We start from the raw sequence: 12,655 nt of genomic DNA on the forward strand, positions 1-12,655 counted from the left end.
TTTTATCTCTATATAGAAATAAGCTTGTGAAAGTAGGCATTCAGCCTGCTCTGAGGCTTTGATGAGTGACTCAAAGGACCTCAGGTTACAGTTGAATTCTCACACTGCAGCTGGCAAGTCAATGAAAAGACAGGGCTACTTTGGTCTTTAAAAATAAAAGATGAAGACTAGGCTAAGTGCCTCTTTTCAGGTACACCAGTGTTCATCTACAATACGTAAAATCAGCAATACTGGTAAAATGAGCTGATAAATTGTCCTGAGCAGCATTATGTCCTGACAGACAACTCCACACACCTGTAAGGTTTGAGGTCTGTTTCCAATGGCCGGATCATTTAATTATGGATTCCCACCAAGGCCAAGAAGACACTTCAGACTCACTGGCTTTCTCACTGATGTTTCTCTTTTTGCTTAACGGTACTAAAACCTGTAAAGAAAACAGCAAATGACACCAGCCCTGTGCAATAGGTTGGAAAATGCACCCATCTGCACAGAGTTAATAACACATCCTAAAACAGCCGTTCACCCTTGAAAAGCATTAGCATTTAATAGCAGCTGCTCATCCTTCAAGTGCAGAAAAGTGTTGGAAAGAGGTGCTGAGAGGCTCTGTCTAGGATTACATGTCAGTGCTTTAAACATGATGTGAGAAAATTATTTTAATTGCCTGTACCAGCCTGGGACTGAAATGGTCCTACTTGCTAGCATGGTACAAATGGTCCAAACTTCTTTTTTAAGTCAGGGAGTTGTCGGAGAAGAATACGTAGTACTTGAATGCCTGGAAAGCCTCACCATGAAGTAAAATGGAGTAAAATAGACTCAGTAAGGTAGCTTTGCAGAACACTAGCTAGTAATGATAAGTGTTTAACCACAAGACTTACATATGAAGATCTGATTTCTTACAAGTATTAGCATTGACAGCTCACAAACTTATTTCTGAGATAAATGTTCCAGTTCAAATGTCACAGACCACAACAAAGGCATTCACAGTCAGTTCTGGGATTTAAAGTAGAAAAAAAAAACAAACCAGACTTAAACTGCATAGGAGTTGGTGGTGATCACAGTGCTAACGACCACAAGAAACATGGATTTCTTTTTAAGGATCATTTTCTAGTGGCCTTGAGTGCTAATCAAAACAAGGACTATAATAATGCCTGCTTTAATGGAGTTTGTCTCAGTAATGCTCCTAAATGGGATAAACTGCATTAAACCCAGACAAGCCATGAAAAGAGATAAATGACAAAACAATACACTGAAAACCTAAAGATTCTTTTAATGTACTATTAACTGACTTACCATCCACAGTATTCACATTAAATGTGGTTTTGAAATCCATTTGTTGAACTGAACAACTAAAACAGAAATGTTGCTATTTTCCTGTTTAAAACAACAAATTAAATAAGGCCCAAATTAACCTCCAGAACTGGTGGTTTGGCAGAACTGTGACATGGCAGGTCGCACATCTACCTTCTGACTTAACAATAAGCAAAGCAGTTCCCCGGGAGCTTTTTCTTAAAGTCAATAGAGGAAAAGTGCTCTCACCCAGGGAGTCCTGCACACAAGCTGAGCATTGGCACATCCCAGGAAGGATGCTCCAGCAGAGTAAGGACCTCAGCACTTCCTCAGAGACCTCTGCCAGTCCCCACGGCTCTAGTGCCACAAGAACAGACACACACCAATCTCAGCAAGCTTTGGACTACCCTTTGAACATTTATGGCAAGGGACACTGAATGCAAGGAACATTAATGTATCATCATCTTTATCCTCCTTCTTGTTCTCTGGCCTCACTCATCTGTCCTCTGCACATGCTGGCCCAACACTTAGCCATGCTCACTTTCTTGGTCTCAGCACCCTGAAAGATGAGTTACACGTGAACCGCTCAATTGGGACTTAATGGGTTTTCTAGCATATCGACTTTCCATACCTTTCACAGTGAGATGAGAGAATCCTCAAAAGCTGAGAAGGAATACAGACTATATGCTTTTTGGCAGATGTATTCTTACAGCAAAAGGTGACAATTTACAGATAAAATTAAAGTCAAGGTATACAGGTACTGACACTTTTAGGTGTCATAGTTCATTTAGAAGCAAGACTGAATTGTTTCCAAGGGCCTAGTCTTGGGAAGATGGATTAGGTGTTTGTTCATGCTGTACACAGAATGTAGGGTCATGTTCCTTATCTTGATGAGAATCATAGAATCATAGAATGGTTTCAGTTGGAAGGGACCTTTAAGATGACCTAGTTCCAACCCCCTGCTATAGGCAGGGACACCTCCCTCGAGACTAGGTTGCTCAAAGCCTCATCCAGGCTGGATTTGAATGCTTCCACAGAGGGGGCATCCACAACCTCACTGGGCAACCTGTTCCAGTGTCTCATCACCCTCCTGGTAAAGAATGAGGATCTTCAAAAACTGGAGCTGTAGCTTACAGAACATATAATTTATTCTATAATTAATGTGTCACTTCAGAATTACAGAGAAAAAAAATTCCAATGGTTTGCACTGCTGTTGTAAAATGGTTGCTCTTCCGCACTCAAGGGACTGCAAAAGGTCAGTGATGTTGAAAATACGTGATTTATAAAGTACTTTGAGATGAGATGTGCTGTGTAAACGTAAATATTATTAGAGCATATTCTACTTAATTGACATACTCTGAAATGGAATTGGCTGCACCACAAGAGCGGGGCTAAGAAACTAATTTAGCCTGAGGACAGTGGCTTGTCTACAGCTACTGACAGCCTATGGCAGCGTATGTATAAATTTGTCTCACAGTTACCTACACTGAAAGTTATTGCCATTCACCTGAATAGGTCACATGCAGATTTGAAGATCCTGTGATCCACAGAAATGGCAAAGCAGGCAAAGGCTGGAGACTGCTCAGCACCACAGTCAAAAAGTGGCTTCTGAAGCAGCTGCAGGCACAGGAGCTGCCGGACAGCCCAGCCACCTGCTGCAGAAATGCTGTCATGCACAAGGCAGCTCCAGGTGTGTGCCAGGGATGCCTGGGATGCCATGGTCATTATGTGCCTGGAAGCTAGCCTCAAGTGGCACCTTCAGACTCAAAATATGCATCTTACTCAGCCCTGGTTTTCATGGGGGCATCCGAGCTCCCCTTGCAGGCGGCCTGAACCTTGAAATTTATAGCTATATACAGAAAGGCTTCCTGAAAAAATCTCAAGTCTGAGTGAGTGAGCTGCAATGGATGAGTGCAGCACTCTTCTCCTCACTCACAGAGTTTCTGGTTTGGAAGAGGAACATAAATTATACTTCCATGCACTTTTTGGGAGCTCCTCTCTTTCTTCTGACCATGACAGTCTTCTGTACTTTAAAGCTGCAATAAATAGTTGGTTTGAAGCAGATTTTAAGATGTTTGAACAGTCCACTTTACCATAAATGGAGAAAGGTCCATTCCCCCTTCCCAAACAAAGACACAGAATGCAGATCATATTCTGAATTCTTCTTAAACTCAGGCCAAAAGATCTCACCAGTACAATCTGTTCCCTTTCACATCACTATTTCCATTCTCACAGATTCTTTTATCTAATTCCCTTTCTCCCTGAAGTTTACAGTGTCATTCCAAAGATTTTTCAGCTGCACTTTTGCTCCCTTCTCTTGAATTCTCTCTTCAATGATCTAAAGTCCTTCTTCAAATAGTGCTACTTTCTTCCAGAAGTGCAATGCCATGAATTCTCTACAAGAAACTAATCTCCTACCTTTTCTCGTGTGCTAAAATGAGCACATTTTTCTTATTTCTTTTTCTTTTTTTTCCCTAACAAAAATGCATGAGTTTATGAGCTTTCCATTCCCAACGGGAAAAAAAGGAGTGCTTTCTTCTGAATGTATTCACACTTCCCCATGAAAATTGATACATCTGTCTGGGAGGTAAAGAACATTTGGATGATCTGCATTCGAGAGAACAGTCATAAGAGGTTATTGCATAAAATGATTAATTTACCAGCAACAGAAATTTTATTCAAAATTATTCTCATCTACACAAAACAATTTGCATCCACACAAAAAAATGGTCTATACTGAAAATAATACTATTGTATTCTCTTCACTGGTGGCTCAAGGTGTTTGGCTTCTACTTTATTTAGATAGATAACTTTTAACAGATTTGCTGCTTTGGCTACAGCTGGCCTACAGTAGTAATGGCAGGTGATGACTCTTAGGCTACACACTGCATGATTAATCTGTGCTGCAACTGCAAGCATTTACCATGGGGGACTACTCTTCCCTTTTGTTTTTTTTCCTTCTATTTCCATCTCTCCTTCCCTAACAAGGAGATCAACAAAAATCAATATTGTTTTTTTTACCTAGGGAATGACATTTTTAGGCCTATGTGCAAACGTAAGTTTCCAGCTGTTAGAGGAAAGTAGCAGCAAATACAAGGCAGGTGAAGAGATCTTATCCTTTTTTTTCTTTTAACTATAAGCAAAATAACTTTAAAATAATACCCTCAGACTCAAAAAAAAAAAAAAAACTAACAAAAGTTTACTTGCTTGGACGCATGGATACATGGACCTGTGCCTACAGAAATAATATCTAATTAATTTTGCATGAGTGATGAAGTCTAGTCAAATCCTTTGTGTCATTTCATCCTTTTCTGGTATTCATAATCCACTCACTAGAACACAGAGCCAAATTAATCACCTCCAGACAGTTCTGCTTAGGAGTTTGAGGAACATTTTTACTATGTAAGGTCTCTACTTCTCAACATTTACTACATGATAAAGTTGAGTGGTATCTGGAGGACTCTGTAATCTCTGCGATAGCAGTATTTTTCTGGACCTTACTGAGCACTGGAAGTCAAACCCCATGTCTGGTTTCTATCAAATATCAGTTAACCACCTTCTCAATGAGAAAGATAAAAAGCCACAGGACTGCTTATTTTATGCACTACAGCCTTCACATTCAGGCAACACTACTAAGCATTTATAGGTCCTTTTTCTGCTGTCCTTCAATTTCTCCATGGCATGATCTTCAATACTGCTGGCGTCTCACAATTGCTTACAACCACCTCTGTGATATGAACAGAACAGCCATCCTTAAAGCCTTATCTTCAAGAAGCTAAGAACCCAGTGTAGGCAGAACAAATGAGCAATTCCTCTGCTTTCCTTTGAATCCACCCACACAACAGACGTGTGAATGAAATAAGGCACTTCTTACTGTGTCTACTATCTTTGCTGCTCCTACCATCTTTCAAACCTGTGGAAACTTCTGAATTTACAGTACTGGCACGGTAAGAATGGCAGATCCAGAGACAAGGAGATAAGCAGCCCATACTTGTGGTTTAGACTCTCCTTCAGTCTTCAGCCTCCCTGTAACACACGTCAGCCCTCCCATGACCTCAGATCCCCATGAATCACAAAGTCCCTCCTTCTCAAGTTAATGCAGCAACGACTTCCGATCATCTTGTGTCAGGCACATTTGTATTCGTAATTCATTTCACACTAGGCAATTCATTAAGAACTCTATTTTGATTACCATAATGCGCAAACGCAATTTTCTATCTCCTTTATAAAGGGTCACTTTTATGCCAGCTCATTTTTGACTGCATCAGTCCTTTCCCATACTGAAAGAGAATCAGTGTTTACATTTGGTTAGTTAAAATATTTACATTGCACATTCAAATGATGCGCTTTCCCAGTGACAGGGCTGTCTGTGGTATTTCCTTCTGTACTTACTCTGAAACAGAAGCAGATGATTAGGATAAATATTCTACACAAGCAGATCAGGGCAAGAAACTGCACAGCTATTCCATGCCATCATCACTGGACTTTGTAGTATCCATGCAGGCTGTGTCATCTGTCTAGCACTGCATGAAAGCATGCCTTATAAGACCCCAAATCAGCAGAGCTACACATTCTCTAGTCACCATACTTCAAAGAGATCCTCTATTACTCACTCAGTGCATGAGGTGGGCTGAATCACGATGTGTGTAGGTGCTGGGACAGGAGGCAAGAAGGCAGCCTGGCCACCAGTTTGTGGGCAGAGAGCACTCAAAGCATGGGCTGCCACCAAGCAAGGCTGCAATGTCCTGCTGCTCTTGTGTGTGGTGGCACGAAAGGCAGATGAATTCCCTCTGAACGGAGCAGAAAAAAGTCAAGGAACAGCACTTCTGGAGAGAGAAGGAAATCTGGAGCAGAAGTGAATACAGAGTTGAGAAGGAAAGGTGATGCTGCAGCTGGCCAGGGAAGGGCACAGTGTTGTCAGAAAGCAAACCTGACTCCCTTCTGTCAATTCAACACAAGCTGAACAAAGTACTGCAGTGCTGTGCAGAAACTGACGCACAGAAGATGTACCAACAACCCTGAAGGGGCTGCCTGAGGCTAACAGGGTGAAAAAGGTGTGCATGGCAGTGAACTTCAGTGTCATATAGAGTGCATTATCATCTACACAACAAACAGTTAACTTTTCCTTCTGAAAGCAAAACAGATGCAGGATGAAGTAATTCCTCAAATGGGAACTCAGTAGCAATGCAAAATGAGAAAGAAACGCTTCGAATTCCCAACCCACAGCAGGCACACTGCTTACCTCCCAGCAGGTCTATGTGCCGACTGCCTGGCAAGGAGCAATGGCTCCCGGGCTGCCAAAAAGTGGAGACACTCAGGATGAGGAGTTACTGCATAGCTGTGCCTCTGCTCACGCTCACCACAAACTGCTGCATCTTCTTGTTTACAGAAACATACACAGTAAATGAAAGTTGACTATGCAAGGAAGAGCTCCCTATTTTAAATGGACCCTGCCTTAGCGCCGTGTACTTGGGAGGAAATGGGCTGGAACAGTCGCTGTATAACTGAGGCATGCAGCCTCAGCAAATAAACTTTAGACAGGATAGTGCTCTGTGTGGGAGACATAGCTGCTCCACTTTTCCCAACTATCAGCAAAAGAGATGATGTAGCTGTTTGCTAATTAAGGCACAGCAGTGAAAGTAAAGCCCTATACCTCCCTAAGCCAGTGTAGTCATGCTAATAAACAACCAATGGTGATTACACTTAGAAGTGTAATTCTCCAGGTACACGTTCATTTCCAGATACAAGTGCCTGTAGTAAAGCACCTTTTGGAGTATGGGTCTGAACTGCAACCAACTCAATTGCAACCAAACACGTCTAGGAGATATAATAATGGCTTTCAAGTGTCTAAAGGGGAGGCTATAAGAAAGAAGGGGACAGACTCTTCAGCAGGGTCTGCTGTGATAGGACAAAGGGAAATGGTTTCAAACTAAAAGGGGGGTGACTTAGATTGGATATAAGGGAAGCTTTTTACAATAAGAGTAGTGAAGCACTGGAACAGGTTGCCAGAGAGGTGGTGGATACCCCATCCCCGGAGACATTCAAGGCCAGGCTGGAGCGGGCTCTGAGCAGCTCATCTAACTGCAGGCATCCCTATTCATTGAAGAGGAGTTGGAGTAGATGACCTTTAAAGGTCCCTTCCAAATGAAATGATTCTATGATTCAATTATTCTGGTTCTACTTTTTGCGAAGAGCAAAGCCCTATGGCACACCAACAGCACTCTCCCTCTCTGTTCCCTCTAAAAAAATATACCAAAAAAACCACACAATCTCTCAAATGCTGTCTGAAAGTGCTGCAAGCACAGAGCTGTGTTAGGGACATGCAGTGGTCATGTCCCTTCCTGCAGGCACATCCACCTGGGCAACAGCTGCTGGTGGTCACAGCCACGGCCATGCTCACTTTTGGAATGGGCAGCCCAGAGGGGTGGTAGAGTCACTGTCCCTGGGGGTATTCGTGAAATGTGCATATGTAGCACTGAGGGACATGGTTTATGAGCATGGCGGGGATGGGGCGACAGCTAGACTGGATGATCTTACGGTCTTCTCCAACCTTAATGATTCTATGATTCACAGCTATACAAACTTCAGAAACACAGTTAACAATTGCAAGAGACAAATAGCAGCAAAAAGACCTGGAGATTTGCTCATACAAAAAGGATCTTCACTTTAAAAACAGAAAAATAACACTAATTAAAAACTCCCAGACCACTAAAAATATCATTGAAGCAGTAAGGACACAGGGAAAATAGCAGCACAACAGCATAAAATCTGTTTAGCACAGTCTTCATGTTCTCAGTAATTCCAAAGCGACTGCAAAACCCCCCACGTGTCTCTTTCTGCTGAAGTGTGCAGAACAAACATTCACGTTTTCCCATGGCACAGCACAGCCTGTGCACCCACAGTACCTGCAGCGGCGAGGAGCTGTCTCTGGTAACAGGCAGAAATATCTACCTTGCCCAGTGGCTGTATGGTAATGTATTTCTATTAGCAAAACCCATTTAATATTGCATATGCATAGTAGCTTTTGGCTTAGAAAGTAAGAAAGAAAGTGCGAGACAGAATGGTCTTTTCTCTGTGTGACTGGAACGCAGTCTGATTTTCTCACTGATGGTGGTGATCACAAAACACTCCCAGCTGCAGCACACTGCTTGTGCTAATGCTGCTCTCCTGCAGAGCCAAGCAGACTGCAAACTTCTCCCCCCACCATACTGCACATGCTGTAACTCACACCCAAACAGCAGCAGGCACGCTGTGCTCCTGGAAGGAAAAAGCCTTACCTTCTCCCTCCTGCCAGAGGAGACGTCAGCAGCCCAACTCTCCCAGCCCAGCAGCCCCCTCCTCGTGTCCTTGCAACTCTGCACACAAGGCACGAACCTCACCTTGGCACTGCCAGTGCACTGCAGCCCTGCAAAAAACAGTCTCCGTGCTTGGCTGCCACAAAGACGTCCTAATGCACAGCCGTGCACTTTCCCCCCTTTTCTTCCTTTATTTTTCTTCTTGCTTGGTCCGATGAGAAGCAAAGGGAGAAAAAATGCGATGTGCTCCAGACCAGCAGTGTGAAGAGGAGTGCAACGCTGTCAGCGCATGCCGGCGGTGGGAGGGGAGGTGGAGGCTCCCTGCCTCGCCTCGCACATTTTTGTTTGGACCGTGGGTGGCTGCGTGAGCAAAGCATCCCGAGCAGAGGAGGAGTTACCCCAGGACTCCAAGCCTTGGCTGCCACTTGGAGCCCAGAAGTGAGTGAGGTGGCAGGACGGTAACCCGGCAGCATGGTGATCCAGCAGGTCAGTGCTCCATCAGGGCTGCAACCCGTGGCTGGCAGCCCAAACTCCAGCCCTGTTCAGCATCCATTTGTAGCCATGTGGAGCTGCATCCCTGCAGGGCTCTGTTACCCTGCAGCTCCAGGCCAGGCTGGCCGGTCACCCTCTGCATGTGAGACTGCTGTGCTCACCATGGAAAAGGCACATCCTCACCTCACCAAGCAACTGCATGGAGAAAACTGGTCCCACAGATGTTTGCAGCTGTCAGTGTGAAAGGAAGGTGGCAGCACTTTGAAAAAGCAAACCTTTTAAACTGATATGCCCGTATCTATTTCCTCTTAAAAGACAGACTGCTGTGTGTGCATTTCATACATTTCACACAACTTCAAGTTTGTTGTCCTTCCTATCAGAAAATGAAAAGTTATCTTGCCCTGCTGGTGATGATCCCTGCTGTAACCAACTGGAATTTTGCAATTTAACTCAAAGTTTCCCATGCTGAGCTAGAAGGTACACAATGGCTGTTGCACATTTCTTTACGCTAATTATAATTCAGGTCCTAAAATAGTGCCACCGATCACAGCAGTACACAACGAGTTTTCTTCTAGTAACAAACAGCAAGGGACACACAGTCCTCAGGGCTCAGCACAACCACCAACTCATTCCAGCGCCTGGATGAACCATCGCAGCATTAGAATGATTTCCCATGCAATTAGTGCTAATTGATGCCTTGCTGTCAATCCCTCACAGCCCCCCTCTCTCACCCTTTTAGCAGGCCCCATCAGGTCAGCCTGGGAGCCAGCAGCTTGCAGCACTGCAGGACTAGCTACATGTGCTCTTTGCTGTTACATTTAGGGGGAACTGGCCAAGGCTGCTCTGACGAACAGTCACAGGTATGTCAGCCACTTCCAAGTTACTGCATGTGAATTTGCACCATGAGACGTTCCTAGGTGGACACTTTTGAACATTTCCTAAAAGCAACTTGATTGTTTGAAAGCATTTTGCTGAGGACAAAACTCCAGCATCCTTGTTCAAGAAAGCTGAGTGGTAGCGCTCAGTAGATACTAATAGCCCCGGTGTACCTTATAATCAAAATTCAGCTGAGAAAAGAAAGTTGTAAATGAGCAACCATCTCTTCTAATTTTATTATTTAATAATACTTCTTAAGAAAAGCCTTTTCCTTTGATCTGTTAATAAGATCAAGTATTTGCCTTAGCATCTTGCCAAATGGACTCAAGGAAGATCAAGATTGCTTTGTACCAGCAGAGCCAGATGACTATGGCAATAAACAAAGCGAGAAGCTCTTTGACAGAACATCATAAATATCCAGTACGTATTTCACAGTAGCACACACACTTAGATTCCAGATGAGTATCACAGCTGATGGATCTCAGATGAGGTCTCTCTCTGCACTGCAGAACTATGTATGTAATTTCAAAAAACCCATATACTTCTATCTTTTACAACAAAGTGCTGAGGCAGTTGTTTAAAGTCAAAAAGATGCCCCAAAGCAGAGAACTGCACGGAGGCCAGCCTACAGACACAATTCAATAAATATTAAAGGATGTGATGCCTAATGCTAAAGCACATTAGGAAATGCCTGTTGCTAGTGGCAAGCTAAATTACTCCAACTAAAATAATCAAGAGCAATATCTTGTAAGTCACCTTTATCTCCCCTCCAATTTCTTTTTCTCTAAATTTCTAGTCTACACAAATCAGTAGTCCTTGGCATTACTTTCATAGCATTTTCCTCCTTTACTGTGCAACATTTGGGAACCACAACACAACGTCAACAAGCTGCCTGTCACCAAGTCTGTACGATGCGGTGTGCTTTGGCATAGAGGCAGCTGAGAACATTCATGACAGTTACTTCTCTTGGAAAGCTGAGTCTGGAGCCGAAGAGAGTGCTACAGACTGCCTGTGCCACCTCATTCCACCTCTACCAATTCAGCTGTCTGCAGATCTAGTTTGCTAAGGGCTCATGTTGTATTTAGCGCAGATAAATCTAGTCATGTAAACAGAAATGCACAGCATTTATGTTGGTAAGGTAACATACTGATATTTATCATTTACATACATGTAAATTTACATATGTGACAGTTTATCAATTTTTACTTTTTAGATTCTTCTCTCTGGGTCTTTGTGATCCTTTTGGCTATTATTTTTTAAAGGCTTTATTGTCTTCTTTTACCATATTTATGGCATGTGAAGACCCAGCCATTATTTCTTAGTGTCACATATAAAATTAATACTTTCAGACTATTCTCACAGTTATTTTCAACTGCAGGAAACCTCATTTGCATTGATGTAAATCCCTTAGTTTCTTGTATTTTTGGATGTATACCATCCACTGGAGATCAGAATCCTTCTCATCTTTATCTCACACACACTTAGCTTTCAAAACATGAAGCTATTCAATAAACACACAAAGATAATAACACAAAGATATTGCTCAGGGCACTCTAGGTGACAAAAGAGTTTAGTCATTCAGTGGAGGAATGCATTAAGGAACTCCAGAAAGTTTCATAGAAGAACTTCTCTGTGAAAACATGCATGCTTTTCCTGGGACAATAAGGGGCATTAAAATCTGATTTGATCACAGTCTTTTACAGCACACGCGCACACCCACACACACCACTTCAAATCTGCAACTAAGAGACAGAGGGCTACAACATACAGTTTTCAGAAAGCACAAAGCAGGAGTTCCCCTCTCCAATAACGTATGCCAAAATCCAGGTATAGACATTCTAATACTATGATATCAAATTCATTCTTTACAAATATAGTGCAAACATCCTTAAGAAAATTATGAACATCTTGGTCCAAGGAGGTAAAGGTTACAATTGTAAGTTACTTCTCTATATTGGTGTTACATCATATTTTCAAAGAAAGATGTGTCTAGCTTGCAGCAGGTGCTAACAGAACCTTAGCCCTAGAGATAATAGAATCACAATGGTTTGAGTTGAAAGGGACCTTAAAGATGATCTAGTTCCAACTCCCCTGCAATGGGCTGGGTTGCTACCCACTAGATAAGGAATCTTAGCTAAATTTGGAGTTTGCTGTTGGTGAAAACCATGAGGATGAAGACACACATGCTCTGGACTGCACTCTTGCTGAAGAGGGATGGACTTCACACTGAACTACCTATCTCATTGAATTGTGTTATTTGACACACACCATTTGGGTCTACGGTCAGATATTCCACCGAAGGCTCACAATTAAGTCAGGTGAAGATATCACTTACACAAACTGCATAAAGACTTATGGATGTTTGGATTTCAATTTGGGACTATGCCATAAGCCCCTTCTTCCAGAAGTCAAGTCAAGACACTACAAAGATGTAAGTAATTCAGCCTGCTATGGCATAGGTGGTTTCCCAGTGCTATTCATTAGGACATGGATGGCTACAAATGAGCTTCCTTCAACTTCAGCTTGTGTTTTATTTTTCCTTGCAGCTTGTTCATTTTTATTAAAATGAAGAAAAATTTTGCATCACTGATATTTCATTTTCCACTCCTCTTAATCTTCAAACGTACCCCATTTATAAGGCCTAACTCTACATGGGCACTCTAAACCACTGTATTTAGCAGGAGCAATGACCAGCAATTTTCTTT

At 42.6% G+C, this 12,655-nt stretch overlaps 1 protein-coding gene across 7 annotated transcripts in view; it reads right to left on the reverse strand.

Annotated features, from left to right (window-relative positions):
- PAG1 (phosphoprotein membrane anchor with glycosphingolipid microdomains 1) overlaps positions 1-12,655 on the reverse strand; it is a 106,338-nt gene that overhangs the window by 37,668 nt on the left and 56,015 nt on the right. The window contains exon 1 of one of the 7 annotated variants that reach the window (XM_003205143.4): positions 8,667-9,155. The exons of 3 other annotated variants lie outside the window; for them this stretch is intronic. The gene's annotated coding sequence lies outside the window, so the exon portion shown is untranslated. 3 more of the 7 variants (XM_010709071.3, XM_019614123.2, XM_010709069.2) reach the window with 3 other exon arrangements.

Source organism: Meleagris gallopavo, chromosome 3, assembly GCF_000146605.3.
Source record: "Meleagris gallopavo isolate NT-WF06-2002-E0010 breed Aviagen turkey brand Nicholas breeding stock chromosome 3, Turkey_5.1, whole genome shotgun sequence".
Classification (NCBI taxonomy): Eukaryota; Metazoa; Chordata; class Aves; order Galliformes; family Phasianidae; genus Meleagris; species Meleagris gallopavo.